Genomic DNA, 12,971 nt, shown 5'->3' with positions numbered 1-12,971 from the left:
TGGCGGTTTTGTTCATCCTTCATTCTCTCCTTTCTGTCTCTCCCCCTCTTCCTTTTCCCCCCTCCCCTCCCCTCTTTTTTTTTTTTTTTTTTTAAATGGGGGCGAAACATCTGGGAAGGCCAAAGCTGAGGCCTATTCTCATTGTGTGCTGTTTGTCCACACAGTTTCTTTTAAAACTATATACGTGAAGAAGAAAATAATTTTTTTAAAGAATAACTAATGAACTAATGAACTAACTAACTAACAGGGAAAAATTCAACTAACTATATTTCCTATCACTAGGCAGATGAGGGGAGAGAGAGATTTGGAGCTCCATCGCGACCAAGGGTGGTAACAAAGGAACTGAAGGGAGTTGGGCCACATGTGCAAAGTGCAAAGATGCGAACAGCAATCCTGCATACATGGCCCGACCAGCTACTACTAGGAAAAACTCTGATCTGAGGTGCTGGGATGATCTGACACCAGGAGGGGAGCACCCACAGGGACATCACTTGAAGAACCACCATTTTTGGGTTGTAGGCCACAGACCCAGAAAAAAAATGGAGGCCACACACAAATGAGAAGCAAAAAAAAATAAATAAAAACCCCACCACACACTCATTGATGTGCCCCCTGACTGAGAAGCAACTCCCCACATTCCCTTTGCACACCAGAGCTTAGGAGGGCCCAGGTAGAGCACCAGCATGGGCTCTGAGCCTTGGGGGCTAGATCTAGGCAAGCCCAGGGCTGAATCTGGGCCTTAAGTTTCCCACCCCTGGCCTACCGGCACTGCTCGGCGAAGTTCCAAGCCAACAGGAGCTGCAGAGTCTTTGCTTGGGATGCAGAGATCCCCTTGCCACTCCCCCCATGTCCGCAGAAACATTGCTGGCCACTTTCAGGACAGGTAAAGAGACAAGGTCCCTACACTTCTTAGTAAGGAGGCGCTAGGACAGAAGGAGAGGAGTTTAGGGAGGAAAGAGGAAGAGTTTCTCAGTGGGGACTTTGGACACACCGGAGAACTCTTGGAGTCCCCCAGAGGTCCACAAACTCCTGTTTGAAAAATGCTGATCTAAATCTTTGATAAAGACCGTGAGCAGAACTGGGCCCAGACTGACCCCTGAGGTACCTTACTTGACAGGCCCTTCCAGTTTGACTGAACCACTGCTAAATACTCCCTGGGAACAGTTTCCCAGCCAGTTAGGCACCTACTTTTTAGTAATCCTATCTAGGTTGTATTTCCCTAGTTTGTTTATGAAAAGGTCATGTGAGAGAGGGTGTCAAAAGCCTTTCTAAAGTTAAAATATACTATATCTACTGCTTCCTCCCATCCACAAATATTGTTATCCTGTCAAAGAAACCTATTAGGTTGGTATGACATGATCTGTTCTTGACAAATCCATGCTATTACTTATCACCTTGTTACTTTCTAAGTGTCTGTAAATTGATTGCTCAATTATTTGTTCCATTATCTTTCTGAGTACAGAAATTAATCTGATTTATTTGTAATTTCCTGAGTTGTTCTTATTCCCCCTTTTTATAGAATGACACTATATTTGCTCTTTTCCACTCCTCTAGAATCTCTCCTGTCTGCCTTGTCATTTCAAAGATAACTCGCTATGGCTTAGATATCCGCTCAGTCAGCTGTGTGAGTATTCTAGGATGCATTTCATCAGTGCTGGTGATTTGAAAACATCTAACTTATCTAAGTAAATTTTAACTTTGTATTTCTCTCTAGATCCTACCTCATGTTCACTGGCATTCATTATGCTAGAAGGCCAATTGTTACTAACTTTTTTGGTGAAAACCAAAACAAACAAAAAAATTCATTTAGCATTCTGTCATTTCCACATTTTCTATTATTGTTTCCCCTTCCTCAACCTTGTCATTGGCCATGCTTTTGCTTCTAATGTATTTACAGAATGTTTTCTTGTTATCCTTTATATCTTTAGCTCATTTAATCTAGTTTTGTGCCTTGGCCTTTCCAATTTTGTCCCTACATATGTACGTTACCTATTTATAGCCATCCTTTGTAATTTGTCCACATTTCTACTTTTTGCAGGGCTCTCACCTTTTTCTTTTTTTGATTTTCAAATAATTGAAGATCTCCTGGTTAAGCCATTGTGGTCGTTTGTACTACTTCCTATCTTCAAGACAGTGGGATAGTTTGCTCTTGCACTCTTAGTCATAATAGCCCCTTTTGACCATAGTCTATGAGTTAATGTACATGGAAACCTCCACTATTTGATCTGAGGAAGTGGATCTGGTCCACGAAAGCTCATCATCTAATAAACCATCTTGTTAGTCTTTAAAGTGCTACATAGTCCTGTATTTTGTTTCAGCTACACCAGACTAACACGGCTACATTTCTATCACTATGGAAACCTCATAGATACCATTGGAGCAATGCCTTTCTTTACCCCCTACCCTCTCAAAAAACAACACATGAGTTTAAAACAGATCGTTTTCTTATTACTTTTATGTTCAGTGTGCTTATCCTTTTATAATAAAGGATGACTTTAATACTTGTGTGAGCCATAATTCTAAGGTCTAATAGATACAAGTTAAAACTGACAGCTTTTTCAGTGATGAACCCTCTTCTACTCAGGCAGCAGCAGAAACCCGTACAGAATGACTGCAATCAGAGAGTATCACTAGCAATTACTTGCTCATCCCCTAGATATTCCTTTCAAAAATTAGTTTTTCCCTCCTTCTCTTCAGGTTTTTATAGAGTTTCCAATTATGATCCAGTGATATTTGTCTTTTTATTAATTCAAATACTGTACGGAGCACAGTCTCAAGCATTTTGGTTAGATCTAATGTAACAGAGTCCCTTAGTGGCTCTTTATCTCGGTATATAAAATTACTTCCTGGCGTTTTCTCATTTTAGGACTCATTTTCTCTCATTGTCAGGAATGAAATATAAACCTTTGCAATTTGGTCTGCTCTCAAAATCTCTAACATGAACACTGCTGTCCAATTTTCTTTGAAATAACCCCTCCTCCAAACTCTCTGCTTCTAAAAAGCATAATAAGAAAAAAAATACTACACATAGAGGCGGGATTTATGTAGTCATTTCAATAACCAGCAAGTGTGAGGTTGCCCAAGGAATGAGTTTACTGAGACTATGTTAATGATGGATTTCTGGACCCAAGAGAGTGTTCATAGCACCGGGTCTGATTCAACCCTCATAAAAAAAGTTCACAATATTGTAATGCTCCAAATGCAGCACATAACTTAGAGAGGTTAGGTAATTGCACTTCTATTTTATATGGTAATACTATTAGGGGTCCTGATATTATAATTATCAAGAAAGTATCAGAAATGCTAAATGAAAAAACGAGTAGTTTTTTTACCCCTCCCCATAACATTGAACAATTAACTAAGGAGGGGGTAGGTGGGTGTTGTGGCAGCATCTTTGCCTGAGATATCAAGTCTACACAGAAGTCAGATTTGAAAATGGGGAGGATGAAGTGGCCATGCTGAGGATGCTGAACTGAACCTTGGGCCAGAAACCCAGAGCATCAGGTATTTCATTTTGATCATCGACAATGGACCATGAGATCACCTTATCTGGCATATCAGTCCTTACTTTTCACCCAGTTACCTCGATAACTTTGTGTTTGACATCAAAATTAACACCTCTTTTAGATGAATGGGGCAGCTCATTTCTTTTACAGCTACTCTTTCCTGCTGCTTGTCTCCATGGTTAGGAAAAAGACCACGCTGAGAAAACTTCTGTTTGCAAGTGTAAGGCCCAAGGCCCAAAGGGCCTGTTCTTCTATAATGCCAATTTTTCAACAGAACTAAACCATAAACTTCACTAGATATGCTCCTGATTTATAAAAGGAGAATCTAGCCCTTATTTATTTTATTTAATGTTTAAAATTAAAATGTGTATTGTGCCCAATCACCAGCAGAGAAATACCAATATGGCATTCCATGGAGTGCTTACTCAGTCTGACCCCAGGTACAGGACAGACCTTGTAGAACTCGGAGGCCATTTCTGCACTCAGCTCACTCAAATCCCATAAAATGATAGATCCTGCAGTAATAGGATTCCTTGCAGATCCCACATAGTCATAGAGTGAATAGTTAGATCCTGTATATCTATCTCAGGGGATGTTGTGGCTATCTCCTACTCTGTGATGATTCCAATGAGGTGAAGCCATAAAGTGAATTGAGCCATGAATATAGGCCACTGCCAATGGCACCACACATGACCGGTACAATTATTAATTATTATTCATAGTTTGTATCATTGTAATGCCCAGAAGTAAAGTCAAGATCAGGGTCTCATTGATGTACAGTAAGTAGGACAAAGTAGCAAGAACAGAGTCCCTGTCCCCAGAGAGTTTACAACCTAGATTTGTGGCAAGATGTGATGGGTGGATTAAATTAGATCTGGACAAAACATTTTGGATGAATAGTTTATTTACCAAAAATGCAGTTTTTGTTGGTTAAAGTGATTAACAAATTTGTGTCAGGTTTGTCAATTAGTTTTGACCAAACAGAAAATGTAAAAATATTTCAAGTATTTTTTCTAAATGAAACCAAAATGGTTTTAGGTATTGTCATGATTATGAGGGTTAGCCAGCAGCCTGGGGATTAAGGGGTTAACTACACCTAGCCAGGTGGAGTGACCAATAGGAATGTAGGTGGGACTTTTCAAACTGGGACAAAGGAATTTGGGTTTTTTTCTTTTCTCCCTTTTGTCTCTCTGAGAGAGTTCTCTGCAGCTACAGAGAGGGACAAGCATGTCTCTCTCTCTCTCCAAGGCACCATTCTTCATTTTCTGTAAGTAGGGTAAAGTTTAGGTAGTTTCGTTAGGTTTTATTGTGTTATGGATTGGGTATGGGATCTGAGATCTGGCACTGCTTAAAAGATGTTTTGGCTTTTCTTTGTAACTAAGTTCTAGGCCCATGGAGTTTCTCCATGAGTATATTTTGTTACCTTCCTCTCCAGTCATTATACTTGCAACCAGAATATTGTTGTAATAATAAAAGTTCTTTCTTTTCTTTTATTAACCTGGCAGTGGTTAATGGTGTGCCCTGATTTTTGTCTTAGGGGGAAGATTTCCCAAATGATCTTTCCCCTGGTTTCTTTAGCAACATTTGGGTGGTGGCAGCGGAAGTTTTATTCCCAAGATCTAGGTTTTTAAGATCTTGGGGGAAGTTTTATACCAAAGCCTGGTAGATAAGGCTTTGGGGTACACTTGCTGGCCCCCACTTCTGCATTTATCATGCCAGAGTGGGGAAGGAACCATGACAGGTATAGCCTTTTTTTTTTAAACGTTTCTATTCACTGAAATTTTGAAGTGTCATTTTCATTCAACCCAAACCAACTCCCTCCCCCCCCATTATTTTAATTGCTAGTAAACTAAAAGGGATACAGTAATGTTGTAGTCATGTTGGTTCCAGGATACTAAAGATAAGGTGGGTGAAATAATATCTTTTATTGGACCAACTTCTGTTGGTGATAAAGACAAGCTTTCATGTTTACTCTGTGCTTTTCTTTAAGTGTGGGAAACCAGTGAACCCAATCTACCTGTTTTCCCAATTCCAGATGAAACAGACAAGTGTGGATGAAGGGAGGAGTATGAAAGTAAGGTAGCATAAAATCAAACATCTTTTTGCATAGTGTTTTCCAGTTTGCCACCTGCTCAGACAGCTTTAACTCTTTAGAGCCAGGCAGTGTGTAACATTTCCTGGTGTGATGGTTGTGTTGTTGCTGAAAGTCTAATGCCTGTTTCAGTGATGCTGCAGGAGAGAGAGGTTTTATGTTGGTGTATTGTTGTAGGAGTCCTGCTGCCTGCCATCCCAAAGAAATACAATCATCTCTCTTCTGCAGCATCTGAAGCTTTGTCTGCGCTGGCAATTGAACAACAAAGCTTTGTCATTCACAGGTGCTTAAACCCATCCCAACAACAAAAGCTTTGCCCCAGCTAATAGTAGTGTAAACTGAGCTTTGTCTGCAAGAGTTTTCTCTAGCTGACAAAGACAATGCCAGCTTGTAGGAGGAGGAAGTTGTTTGTCAGCAAAAGTAGGGGACACACATTTTACACTGCCTGGCTTTTAGGGCTGTGTTGACACAGTCATGTCACTAAAAGCTGTGTTATGTAGATGTACCCTAACGGTAAGCAGTGCTATTTTGGAGTAACTGACATTATTTCAAAATAACAGTGTGTGATTACATTACAAGCATTTATTTCAAAATAATGTCAAGCTGGAGGACTTCTGACTCCAACTTATGGTAACCCTCATTTCACAAGGGGTAAGGAAAGTCAAAGGAAGAGTGTTTTTCCTTCGACTTCCTGCTGTGTAGACAGTGCCAAAAGCCAAGTTAAACTATTTCAACTTATGCTACGCAACTGATGTAGCTGAAGTTGCGTAGCTTAAGTCAACGTTAGCCCGGCTGTGTAGACATATCCTTAGAGTGAAGTAAAATGATCCTCTTGCTGTGAAGTAAACATCCTACAGGTTAAACCGCCTAAATCCAGGACTCTCTGGTCCAGGCAACATCCATGGTCTGGAAGGAATCATGGATGTTGCTGGACCTGAAAGTCCCAGCAACCAGGAGCCCTAGCCTGGGCCAGTAACAGTGAGGCAGCAATGGGACTGGGGAGCCCTGCTCCAGGTTGCTCTAGCCTGGGCTGGCAGCAGCCGGTGAGCCCTGTCCCCAGGGAACTCCAAGATCTCAAAAACTTGGCCGCACCAATGATAAGTGGTTAACTAAAATAATTCAGGACCCTGAATGTTGCCGGACTACAGAGCTGTAAAAGTAAATTGGAATGATAGTTTTCGCTTGCAGCCCACTGAATTGGAGTTTGGCGGTGACATAAGCCACTTCCTCTTGGCTCATCAGAAGTAAAAATTTTGTGTTGATATTTTTGAACATTACATAAAAGAGATTAATCTGAAACTGGATTGAACACCCTTAACTGCAAACCTGTGAATATGATCTATAATGGGGAAAACAGTGACCAGTTCTTCTGCAAAATACCATGTGAGACTTCAGATATGGACTAGCAAGGCATTTTATTGTGACATTCTGACAATAAGGCTGTGTCTACACTGGCCACATAACCCGTAATAGCTATGGAAATGAGAGAAGTCAGAATAGGGAAATGCGCGGGGGATTTAAATATCCCCCGCGGGATTTAAATAAACATGCCGCCGCTTTTTTCCGGCTTGCAAGTAGGAATAAGAGATCCTCCAGAATCGGGCTTTATTCAGGAGGATCGCGCCAGTCTGGAAGCTCTTTTCCGGCTTTTCCCCAAGCCGGAAAAAAGCGGCGGCATGTTTATTTAAATCCCGCGGGGGATATTTAAATCCCCCGCGCATTTCCCTATTCTGACATCTCTCATTTCCATAGCTATTACGGGTTATGTGGCCAGTGTAGACACAGCCTAATAGTTTGAGGCTGACATGCAAGGTCTTGAGTAGCCCAATACACTACACAGCTACTTTTCTCTGCAGTCAGACAAGAGGCTGTAGAATCTGAAGTGATGAAAAAGAGAGCCTTTGATTAGAGCAAAGCTGAAAGCTGGAGCAATTGCTGAATTGGAATGGATGCACATCAGCTGATTAAAGAAAAGGCATAGTTGGAATCAGATGTGAGAGAAACTCATTGGTGAAGTGCATCCTGCAGACTGTAATGGACTAACTCTCAATCAATCAGCTGGCATGGTACTCAAATGGGAAACTTTGGCTGTAATTTTTATGATTTCTAAGCTTCACAGAAGGATATTCCAGATACTTTCACACCTGCTGAAGTGAAATGAAGCAGATGATCATCTGAATGCCCTAGTTAAGACTTTGGAATGAGGCTGTCAATCATTTTATGGGGTAAGGCATCAGTGATGGCAGATGGGGCCCAATGTGTGATGAATCCTGACAACAGAATGGTGGCACATTTTGAAAAATCTGAATCTGTGCTCCTGGTGGCATATCCCTGCATTATGCTTCAAATGGCTCCCTGTGTTCTGGACTGGCAGCAAAATATTCTTATGCCAGAAACACCATTAAAGGCATGAATTAACCACGTCCTGTTGATACCGGCTCATCACTGTCTTGCAAACGAGGTTCTGGAGCCCTGCTTTAGATGCAGATTAACTGGTCACATGTAACCTCACTAATTCAGTAAATGGAAAGCTCTGAAATTATTAGGGGGGCACAAGTCCGTATTTAAAATGTAGTATATTGAGGCAAAACATAGATAACAGTGATGACTGGACTGCACTGCATTGAGACAAGAGGCCCTCAGGCAAAAGGATGCCATCAGATGTTCTACAAGATTCATCAGAGATAAGGGGGACTTTCAAAATAGTCCAGGTAGACATTCATTTCACCTGAGCAACTGCTCAAGATTTACTCCTGTTGACACTAACAGGTCCTGGGTGATTACTTAAGAAGACTAAAAGAAATATTGAAGGTAGGTTTTGTAAAACTAAATGGTTAATCTCTAGGCTAACCAGGAATTACTGATCACAAGACATGTGCAATTTATTGGCCTCTTAAATGCAGAAGGAAAAAACATACTGAGAGCCACTGGAGTCCTCACTAAGACTGGATCTGTTTAGATCTGTGAGGCTCTGGTGTGAACTACTTCCCAAGCAAACTTCTGGAAGACCAGGCAAGAAAATGCCACATGCTCACAGCATCATGCTTCTTAAAGGGAAAAATTACTCAATGGCAATCTGGAATGTCACAGTCCCCTTTTCCACTCTAATGTGCAATGGCTTTCACTATCGGCATTTTGGCTCCACCAGTCATGGAGGCAATGACAGGCATCAGCAAAGATAATTGATGATTAGGAGAAAAAAGAGCTATATGTTCCTAGCTATTTTTAAAGTAGTTCATAGGAGGACAGAAAGGAACCCACTTGTGTCTCCCCTTGGAACTACCAGAATTTAATTCCACCGGATGCCATCCCCTCTATCCTCAGCTCCACTGCATGTTAGAAGTTGAAATATTAAAAAAGCAGCATGATTTTGATGGTTGTTGAAAAACATTTTCCCTGCCTACAATGCTTAGTGCAAGTATCCTGGAATGTTAGCTGTCCTGTACAAATCAATTCTTGCATTTCATGGACTTAAACTTTTTATTGCTATGATAACTATGTTGCCATGCCTCTTCAGGGCTGGCCTTACCATGAGGCGAACTGAGGCAGCCGCCTCAGGTGCCAGACTGTGTGGGGGCACCACTGCTGCTGGTGCATATGTATTCTCGCAGTACCATGAGAGGAGTAGAACAGGAAGAAGGTAGAATTGAGATCTTTCAAAGTTTTGGCCCAAGCGAGGAGTCATGGGGGCATCATTTGAGCTCCCTGCCTCAGGTGCCAAAATGCTGTGGGCCGGCCCTGTACCTCTTCTTTTGTGGGCAGGAAGTTGCCTTCAGGTGTGAATGCACTAGGCTCACTAACTAGAAGCTAGGAACTAAGGAAGCACAGAAGAAATTATCATCATACTTAGGGTGCAGTGGACTTACTGAAGCAAAAATTGAAGCTGCAGGATGAACATACATACAGCTATAGATGGATATAATGCCATGTGGCAGACAGAGCTCTATAAAATCTGAACAATTTGTGTGTGTGAATATGAAGCATTTTAAAAACATCACATTGCTAGCACTGACAATGGCAACACTTTTTTGCATACTAGAAATGAAACATATAGAAAGGAAGCACATTTCAAGCTATGACTTAGCACAAACAATGTTGGGCTTCTTGTGAGTCTTCTGCTTTCAGTCATAAGTTGGTTGTGCAAGCAAAGGGGGTCATGGAAATGACAAAATGGTAAGTCATCTGCTTTGGCTGTTCAATCCTAGTAGGATGGGTTAGCTTTTCCCTCATTTTATTTGGATCATCATCATCATCATTTAAAATCCTCCCCAACTTTCATCATTTCATCTCCATGCTCTGATTTTATAACAGTAAAAAAAGATAACAAAAGTTGCATTTGTGCTTTGGACAGAGAAAGTGGTCTCATTTCATTGGTGACCAAAATCATCAGGAGAAACAATTCCTCTACCAGATCACACGCTGCCTGACCCTTGAGAAATCCCAGATATACTGGAGATCACCTAAGTGAAAGAGAGAACCAGGCAGAGATGGAAACAGCAAAACAAGGAAAATGAAGAGTGTATCCATCATTTCCAGATATTTAAAAATAACACCTCAAATTCAGAAAGTACTTGGGTAACGTTCTACAAAATTAAATGCATAAAAGGAAAGCCAGCAGTGCTAGGGGTATCTCCATGTAGCATTTTTCACACACAGATGTTCAGAATCAATATTGTTACTATGTGTTGTAGATTATTTGACGCTCCAGGAGCAAGCAAGAAAGAAATATACTACTAGTGCTTCCAATACAGCTACTCTGGCATCAGTACCTCCCATTATTTGCAGATAGGGGAGTTTGAGAGGGAGTTTGACAGAGGGAGGCCTACGATGGTCAGGAAGATCCACAACACCTGTATCAGCACTGCTTCTGTCTCCTCCACCTCCACCTGTAGCCAGACAGAGCGCCTGAGCATGGATGCCTCTACCCAGATCCTGGTGTGGTTTTGCAGGGACTGTGGCTTGCAATTCCCACTTACTGATATCTAGGCTGGGGAGATCATCCAATGCGAAACACGCCTGCTGGTAGAATCTCTCAGGCAGCAGATGGGAGAGGTTGAGGAGGAGGTGGCTAGGTTGAGGAGCACCTGAATCCATGAGCAATTCCTGGACCGTGTTAATGAGGAGACAGCTGAAGTAGCTGTCCCAGTACACAGGTCTGCGGGTACACTGCTGGTGGAGGAGGAGACGGCTCAGGGTGGACACTGGCAGCTGGTTACTTCTGGCAGCAGGCACTGCTCCAGCCCTGCTCCGAACCCTCCCGCCATGGAACTAGGAAACAGTTATGCTCTTCTTTATACAGGAGATAGGGGATCATTCCCTACAACGGAGGAGGAGAAGCCTCGTACCCCCAGCACTGGGAGGCCTGCTGCCACCACTGCGAATAGGAAATGCAGGGTAGTGGTGGTTGGAGACTCTCTTCTGAGGGGGACGGAGGCGCCCATCTGTCGCCCTGACATTTCATCTCGGGAGGTATGCTGTCTGCCGGGGGCCCGTATCTGAGATGTTACAGAGGCATTGTTGAGGATTATCCGGCCCTCTGACTACTACCCCATACTACTCATCCATGTGGGCACAAATGATACTACGAGGTGTGACACTGAGCAGATCAAGAGCGACTACAGGGCTCTGGAAGTATGGGTGAAGGAGTTTGGAGCGCAGGTGGTATTCTCTTTGATCCTTCCTGTCAAAGGTAGGGGCCCGGGCAGAGACAGCTGCATCCTGGAGGTGAATGCCTGGTTGCGAGGATGGTGTCTCCAGGACAGCTTTGGCTTCCTCGACCACGGGATGCTATTCTAGGAAGGACTGCTGGGCAGTGATGCATTCACCTTTTGAGGAGGGGGAAAGACCCTATTTGGACACAGACTGGCTAACCTAGTGAGGAGTGCTTTAAACTAGGTTCGACAGGGACAGGTAAGCAAAGCCCATGGGTAAGTGGAGAACATGGAGACCTGGGAGATGGGTCGGAAATGGGAGGGAGCGTGAGCTATAATGGCAGAGAGAACGGAGGATCAGGGCAAAATGGGGAGGCAAGGTCAAATCAGTATCTTAGATGCCTATATACAAATGCAAGAAGTATGGGTAATAAGCAGGAAGAACTGGAAGTGCTAATAAATAAGTACAATTATGACATTGTCGGCATCACAGAAACTTGGTGGAATAATACACACGATTGGAATGTTTGCATGGAAGGGTATAGCTTGCTCAGGAAGGATAGACAGGGGAAAAAGGGAGGAGATGTTGCCTTATATATTAAAAATGAACACACTTGAAGGGAGGTGGAGATGGACATAGGAGACAGAAGTGTTGAGAGTCTCTGGGTTAGGCTAAAAGGGGTTAAAAACAAGGGCGATGTCATGCTAGCAGTCTACTACAGGCCACCTATCCAGGTAGAAGAAGTGGATGAGGCTTTTTTTAAACAACTAACAATATCATCCAAAGCCCAAGATTTGGTGGTGATGGGGGACTTCAACTATCCAGATATATGTTTGGAAAATAACACAGCGGGGCACAGACTATCCAATAAGTTCTTGGACTGCATTGGAGACAACTTTTTATTTCAGATGGTTGAAAAAGCTACTGGGGAGAAGCTCTTTCAAAATGAGAATTTGAAAGTGGAAGGCAGCTTGGGTGAAAGTGATCATGAAATCATAGATTTCTCAATTCTAAGGTAAGGTAGAAGGGAGAACAGCAAAATAGAGACAATGGATTTCGGGAAGGTGGATTTTGGTAAGCTCAGAGAGTTGATAGGTAAGGTCCCATGGGAATCAATACTGAGGGGAAAAACAACTGAGGAGAGTTGGCAGTTTTTCAAAGGGACATTGTTAAGGGCCCAAAAGCAAGCTATTCCGCTGCATCGGAAAGATAGAAAATATGGCAAAAGACCGCCTTAGCTTAACCACGAGATATTGCATAATCTAAAAATAAAAAAGGAGTCATATAAACAATGGAAAGTAGGACAAATTACAGGCAGTCCCCGACTTACGCGGATCTGACTTATGGTCTCGTATGATATTCTTATCAATAAACTAGGCAAATACAACTTAGATGGGGCTACTATAAGCTGGCTGCATAACTGGCTGGATAAATGTACTCAGAGAGTAGTTATTAATGGTTCACAATCCTGCTGGAAAGGTATAACAAGTGGGGCTCACTGGTCTGTTTTGGGACCAGTTCTTCATCAACGATTGAGATATTGGTATAGAAAGTACGCTTATTAAGTTTGCAGATGATACCAAGCTGGGAGGGGTTGCAACTGCTCTGGAGGATATGGTCATAATTCAAAATGATCTGGACAAATTGGAGAAATGGTCTGAGGTAAACAGGATGAAGTTTAATAAAGACAAATGCAAAGTGCTCCACTTAGGAAGGAACAA

This window comes from Pelodiscus sinensis, chromosome 3, assembly GCF_052426305.1.
Source record: "Pelodiscus sinensis isolate ZL-2025 chromosome 3, ASM5242630v1, whole genome shotgun sequence".
Taxonomy (NCBI): Eukaryota; Metazoa; Chordata; order Testudines; family Trionychidae; genus Pelodiscus; species Pelodiscus sinensis.
Note: the sequence above shows the minus strand (reverse complement) of the source record.